Source organism: Oncorhynchus mykiss, chromosome 11 (genome assembly GCF_013265735.2).
Source record: "Oncorhynchus mykiss isolate Arlee chromosome 11, USDA_OmykA_1.1, whole genome shotgun sequence".
Lineage (NCBI taxonomy): Eukaryota > Metazoa > Chordata > Actinopteri > Salmoniformes > Salmonidae > Oncorhynchus > Oncorhynchus mykiss.
Window position 1 is genome coordinate 4,925,463 of NC_048575.1, and position 7,500 is coordinate 4,932,962.

General features: G+C 46.7%; 1 protein-coding gene across 19 annotated transcripts in view; it reads left to right on the top strand.

Annotated features, from left to right (window-relative positions):
• eya1 (EYA transcriptional coactivator and phosphatase 1) overlaps positions 1–7,500 on the top strand; it is a 136,441-nt gene that overhangs the window by 105,718 nt on the left and 23,223 nt on the right. The window lies entirely within an intron of this gene.

A 7,500-nucleotide genomic window follows, 5' to 3' on the forward strand; every position in this document is an offset into this window, starting at 1 on the left:
GAGAATAGAGAGGGGGAATAGAGATGGAGAATAGAGAGGGGGAATAGAGATGGAGAATAGAGAGGGGGAATAGAGATGGAGAATAGAGAGGGAGAACAGAGAGGGGGAATAGAGATGGAGAATAGAGAGGGGGAATAGAGATGGAGAATAGAGAGTGGGAATAGAGATGGAGAATAGAGAGGGGGAATAGAGAAGGGGAATAGAGATGGAGAATAGATGGAGAATAGAGATGGAGAATAGAGATGGAGAATAGAGAGGGGGAATAGAGATGGAGAATAGAGAGGGGGAATAGAGAAGGGGAATAGAGAGGGGGAATAGATGGAGAATAGAGATGGGGAATAGAGAGGGGGAATAGAGATGAAGAATAGAGAGAGGGAATAGAGATGGAGAATAGAGAGGGGGAATAGAGATGGAGAATAGAGAGTGGGAATAGAGATGGAGAATAGAGATGGAGAATAGAGAGGGGGAATAGAGAGTGGGAATAGAGATGGAGAATAGAGAGGGGGAATAGATGGAGAATAGAGAGGGGGAATAGAGATGGAGAATAGAGATGGGGAATAGAGATGGGGAATAGAGATGGGGAATAGAGAGTGGGAATAGAGATGGAGAATAGAGAGGGGGAATAGATGGAGAATAGAGAGGGGGAATAGAGATGGAGAATAGATGGAGAATAGAGATGGGGAATAGAGAGGGGGAATAGAGATGGAGAATAGAGAGGGGAAATAGAGATGGGGAATAGAGAGGGGGAATAGAGAGGGGGAATAGATGGAGAATAGATGGAGAATAGAGATGGAGAATAGAGATGGAGAATAGAGATGGGGAATAGAGAGTGGTAATAGAGATGGAGAATAGATGGAGAATAGAGAGGGGGAATAGAGAGTGGGAATAGAGATGGAGAATAGAGATGGGGAATAGAGATGGGGAATAGAGATGGAGAATAGATGGAGAATAGAGAGTGGGAATAGAGAAGGGGAATAGAGTTGGAGAATAGAGAGGTGGAATAGAGATGGAGAATAGAGAGGGGGAATAGAGATGGAGAATAGATGGAGAATAGAGAGGGGGAATAGAGAGTGGGAATAGAGATGGAGAATAGAGATGGGGAATAGAGATGGGGAATAGAGAGTGGGAATAGAGATGGAGAATAGAGAGGGGGAATAGAGATGGAGAATAGATGGAGAATAGAGATGGGGAATAGAGAGGGGGAATAGAGATGGAGAATAGAGAGGGGGAATAGAGATGGAGAATAGAGAGGGAGAACAGAGATGGAGAATAGAGATGGAGAATAGAGATGGAGAATAGATGGAGAATAGAGATGGAGAATAGAGAGTGGGAATAGAGATGGAGAATAGAGAGGGGGAATAGAGATGGAGAATAGATGGAGAATAGAGATAGAGAATAGAGATGGAGAATAGAGATGGAGAACAGAGATGGAGAATAGATGGGGAATAGATGGAGAATAGAGATGGAGAATAGAGAGTGGGAATAGAGATGGAGAATAGATGGAGAACAGAGATGGAGAATAGATGGAGAATAGAGATGGAGAATAGAGAGTGGGAATAGAGATGGAGAATAGAGAGTGGGAATAGAGATGGAGAATAGATGGAGAACAGAGATGGAGAATAGATGGAGAATAGAGATGGAGAATAGAGAGTGGGAATAGAGATGGAGAATAGAGAGTGGGAATAGATGGAGAATAGAGATGGGGAATAGAGAGGGGGAATAGAGATGGAGAATAGAGTGGGGGAATAGAGAGTGGGAATAGAGATGGAGAATAGAGAGGGGGAATAGATGGAGAATAGAGAGGGGGAATAGAGATGGAGAATAGATGGAGAATAGAGATGGGGAATAGAGAGGGGGAATAGAGATGGAGAATAGAGAGGGGGAATAGAGATGGAGAATAGAGAGGGGGAATAGAGATGGAGAATAGAGAAGGAGAATAGAGAGGGGGAATAGAGATGGAGAATAGAGAGGGGGAATAGATGGAGAATAGAGAGGGGGAATCGAGATATAGAATAGAGAGGGAGAACAGAGATGGGGAATAGATATATAGAATAGAGAGGAGGAATAGATGGAGAATAGAGATGGAGAATAGAGATATAGAATAGAGAGGGGGAATAGATGGAGAATAGAGATGGGGAATCGAGATATAGAATAGAGAGGGAGAACAGAGATGGGGAATAGAGATATAGAATAGAGAGGAGGAATAGAGATGGAGAATAAAGAGGGTTTTGCTGAATGGCAGCATTAGAGCAGGGGTTGGGGGAGTCATGAATTAAATTCTGTTACTGAACAGCTGTTTTGAGTTTCTCCTCACGTCTTCCTCTCCTCCTCCCTTTCTTCTCTCCTTCTCCCTTTCCCCACAAATCCAGGGAGATGAAAAATGTGTTCAGAGGGGAACCAGTAAAATAAAGAAGGTTGCCGGTCCACAACCCTTACTGCTGCTCTAGCATTAGGCAGGAATGCGATAACGTCAGCATTTGGCCCCGTTCAGAGGGACTTAAAACAAGGAAGTCCTGTCTGTGTTTGGGTGTCTTAACACACGCCGGAAAGCTAATTAAAAAGTTTCACAAAGCGGGAAAGGTTTTTACGTTCTGTAAAGCCAAAGGAATTTAAGCTCCCTTCTTCCTTAGTTTCAACTTCCATGAGAAATGGTTTAATAGAAACTTCAAATAGGTGAGGACATAACCCTTTCACCACGTTCTTACAACATTAAACTCCTTATCCCCAAGCATGAATTGAATATTTAACTGATTTAAGGTACAGATCAGATGCATGGTCTGTTATTCCTAGTGGTGTGTTATTCCTCGTGGTGTGTTATTCCTCGTGGTGTGTTATTCCTCGTGGTGTGTTATTCCTCGTGGTGTGTTATTCCTCGTGATGTGTTATTCCTCGTGGTATGTTATTCCTCGTGGTCTGTTATTCCTCGTGGTCTGTTATTCCTTGTGGTGTGTTATTCCTCGTGTTGTGTTCTTCCTCGTGGTGTGTTATTCCTCGTGGTCTGTTTTTCCTCGTGGTCTGTTATTCCTTGTGGTGTGTTATTCCTCGTGATGTGCTATTCCTCGTGGTATGTTATTCCTTGTGGTCTGTTATTCCTAGTGGTCTGTTATTCCTTGTGGTGTGTTATTCCTCGTGTTGTGTTCTTCCTCATGGTGTGTTATTCCTCGTGGTCTGTTTTTCCTCGTGGTCTGTTATTCCTCGTGGTGTGTTATTCCTCATGGTGTGTTATTCCTTGTTGTGTGTTATTCCTTGTGGTGTGTTATTCCTCGTGGTGTGTTGTTCCTCGTGGTTTGTTATTCCTTGTGGTCTGTTATTCCTCCTGGTGTGTTATTCCTCCTGCTGTGTTATTCCTCGTGGTTTGTTATTCCTCTGGGTGTGTTATTCCTCTTGGTGTGTTATTCCTCGTGGTGTGTTATGCCTCGTGGTGTGTAATTCCTCGTGGTGTGTTATTCCTCGTGGTGTGTTATTCCTCATGGTGTGTTATTCCTTGTGGTCTGTTTTCCCTCGTGGTGTGTTATTCCTTGTGGTGTGTTATTCCTCGTGGTGTGTTATTCCTCATAGTGTGTTATTCCTCGTGGTGTGTTATTCCTCGTGATGTGTTATTCCTCGTGGTGTGTTATTCCTGGTGGTGTGTTATTCCTGGTGGTCTGTTATACCTCGTGGTGTGTTATTCCTTGTTGTGTGTTATTCCTCGTGGCGTGTTAATCCTTGTGGTGTGTTATTCCTCGTGGTGTGTTATTCCTTGTGATGTGTTATTCCTTGTGGTGTGTTATTCCTCGTGGTGTGTTATTCCTCGTGATGTGTTATTCCTTGTGGTGTGTTATTCCTCGTGGCGTGTTAATCCTTGTGGTGTGTTATTCCTCGTGGTGTGTTATTCCTCGTGATGTGTTATTCCTTGTGGTGTGTCATTCCTCGTAGTGTGTTATTCCTCGTGGTGTGTTATTCCTTGTGGTGTGTTATTCCTCGTGGTGTGTTATTCCTCACGGTGTGTTATTCCTCGTGGTGTGTTATTCCTCGCGGTGTGTTAATCCTTGTGGTGTGTTATTCCTCGTGGTGTGTTATTCCTTGTGGTGTGTTATTCCTCATGGTGTGTAATTCCTCGTGGTGTGTTATTCCTCGTGGTGTGTTATTCCTCGTGGTGTGTAATTCCTCGTGGTGTGTTATTCCTCGTGGTGTGTCATTCCTCGTGGTTTGTTATTCCTCGTGGTGTTTTATTCCTTGTGGTGTGTTATTCCTCGTGGTGTGTTATTCCTCGTGGTGTGTCATTCCTCGTTGTGTGTTATTCCTTGTGGTGTGTTATTCCTCGAGGTGTGTTATTCCTCGTGGTGTGTTATTCCTCGAGGTGTGTTATTCCTCGTGGTGTGTTATTCCTCGAGGTGTGTTATTCCTCGTGGTGTGTTATTCCTCGTGGTGTGTTATTCCTCGAGGTGTGTTATTCCTCGTGGTGTGTCATTCCTCGTGGTGTGTTATTCCTCGTGGTGTGTTATTCCTCGAGGTGTGTTATTCCTCGTGGTGTGTTATTCCTCGTGGTGTGTTATTCCTCGTTGTGTGTTATTCCTCGTGGTGTGTTATTCCTCGTGGTGTGTTATTCCTCGAGGTGTGTTATTCCTCGAGGTGTGTTATTCCTCGTGGTGTGTCATTCCTCGTGGTGTGTTATTCCTCGTGGTGTGTCATTCCTCGTGGTGTGTTATTCCTCGTGGTGTGTTATTCCTCGAGGTGTGTTATTCCTCGTGGTGTGTTATTCCTCGTGGTGTGTTATTCCTCGAGGTGTGTTATTCCTCGTGGTGTGTTATTCCTCGTGGTGTGTTATTCCTCGAGGTGTGTTATTCCTCGTGGTGTGTTAATTTTGAGTTCTCTTGATTACTTTTTACTTTGTTCTTTTTGTTTTTACTTTTGCTTTTGTCCAGTGGTAACACTTTCTTATAGTCTGTTTCATAACACATAACTGCATTTAAAGACGTCATGAAGGACATTATAAAGCGTTATTATACATACGTAATAAAACTATATTTTGCAGGGCAGTAAGCAGTGAGCCTGCCTTGCTCTGGCCCGTAGAACTAGGACTCATTCACATTTAGCCCTCTCTGAAGTGGAGGAGAGAGGAGAGGGAGGAGAGGAACGGGGTAGTGGAACACTCCTCTAAATGGAAAACTAATAACAGATTTTCGAGAGGGAGAGAGAGAGAGAGAGAGAGAGAGAGTTCGAAAGAGAGAAAGAGAGAGACCGTTAGAAAGTGTGTGTTCGACAAGGAGAGAGAGAGAGAGCGAGATCTCGGCTGTGCAGTGCTCTGACCCTAGCCCCGGGGCTGTGCTGGTGTGTGGCGCAGTAGTAATCAGAGGTCATAATTTCATTGGCGGTTAGCATCAGGTTCAATTTTTCTAGTAGGTTGCATTTAGCAGAACGTCTGGATTGTGTTACTGAGGGGCGGCTGAATCAGAGAGAGCTGCAGAATCCCTCTCCAAGACGAGTCAGAGCACGCACACACACACACACACACACACACACACACACACACACACACACACACACACACACACACACACACACACACACACACACACACACACACACACACACACACACATGCACACACACACACACACACACACACACACACACACACACACACACACACACCACATGCACAGACGCATGCACACACACACACATACACAGACGCATGCACAAACACACAGACGCATGCACGGACACACACACATACACACACGGACAGACACTAATGTGCCAACAGACACACGCTGTCCATTAACACCGCGGATGTCTTTATTCTCCCTACGTTTCTCTTCTTCTCTCCGCTCTCTATTCTCTCCCCTCCTCTTCTCTCTCTTCTTCTCTCCCCTCCTCTTCTCTCTCCTCCTCTTCTCTCTCCTCCTCTGCTCTCCCCTCCTCTTCTCTCTCTTCTTCTCTCCGCGCTCTATTCTCTCCCCTCCTCTTCTCTCTCTTCTTCTCTCCGCTCTCTATTCTCTCCCCTCCTCTTCTCTCTCTTCTTCTCTCCGCTCTCTATTCTCTCCCCTCTTCTTCTCTCCCCTCCTCTTCTCTCCCCTCCTCTTCTTTCTTCTCTTCTTCTCTCCCCTCCTCTTCTCTCTCCTCCTCTTCTCTCTCCTCTTCTTCTCTCCCCTCCTCTTATCTCTCCTCTTCTCTCTCCTCTTCTCTCCCCTCTTCTTCTCTCCCCTCCTCTTCTCTCCCCTCCTCTTCTCTCCCCTCCTCTTCTCTCTCTTCTTCTCTCCCCTCCTCTTCTCTCTCCTCCTCTTCTCTCTCCTCCTCTGCTCTCCCCTCCTCTTCTCTCTCCTCTTCTTCTCTCCCCTCCTCTTCTCTCCCCTCCTCTTCTTTCTTATCTTCTTCTCTCCCCTCCTCTTCTCTCCCCTCCCCTTCTCTCTCCTCTTCTCTCTCCTCTTCTTCTCTCCCCTCCTCTTCTCTCTCCTCTTCTTCTCTCCCCTCCTCTTCTCTCCCCTCCTCTTATCTCTCCTCTTCTCTCTGCTCTTCTTCTCTCCACTCCTCTTCTCTCCCCTCCTCTTCTCTCCCCTCCTCTTATCTCACCTCTTCTCTCCCCTCCTCTTCTCTCCCCTCCTCTTATCTCTCCTCTTCTCTCCACTCCTCTTCTCACCCCTCGTGAGACCAGCATATGGTCTCACAAGGGGTCTGAGGATCTCACCTCGGTAACTAATGGCAGTCAGGCTACTTCTGGCGAGCACATGGAGGGCTGTGCGGCCCCCCCAAAGAAATGCCACCCCACACCATGACTGACCCACCGCCAAACCGGTCATGCTGGAGGATGTTGCAGGCAGCAGAACATTCTTCACGGCGTCTCCAGACTGTCACGTCTGACACATGTGCTCAGTGTGAACCTGCTTTCATCTGTGAAGAGCACAGGGCGCCAGTGGCGAATTTGCCAATCTTGGTGTTCCCTGGCAAATGCCAAACGTCCTGCACGGTGTTGGGCTGTGAGCACAACCCCCACCTGTGGACGTCGGGCCCTCATACCACCCTCATGGAGTCTGTTTCTGACCGTTTGAGCAAACACATGCACATTTGTGGCCTGCTGGAGGTCATTTTGCAGGGCTCTGGCAGTGCTCCTCCTGCTCCTCCTTGCACAAAGGCGGAGGTAGCGGTCCTGCTGCTGGGTTGTTGCCCTTCTACGGCCTCCGCCATGTCTCCTGATGTACTGGCCTGTCTCCTGGTAGCGCCTCCATGCTCTGGACACTACGCTGACAGACACAGCAAACCTTCTTGCCACAGCTCGCATTGATGTGCCATCCTGGATGAGCTGCACTACCTGAGCCACTTGTGTGGGTTGTAGACTCCGTCTCATGCTACCACTAGAGTGAAAGCACCGCCAGCATTCAAAAGTGACCAAAACATCAGCCAGGAAGCATAGAAACTGAGAAGTGGTCTGTGGTCACCACCTGCAGAACCACTCCTTTATTGGGGGTGTCTTGCTAATTGCCTATAATTTCCACCTGTTGTCTATTCCATTTGCACAAC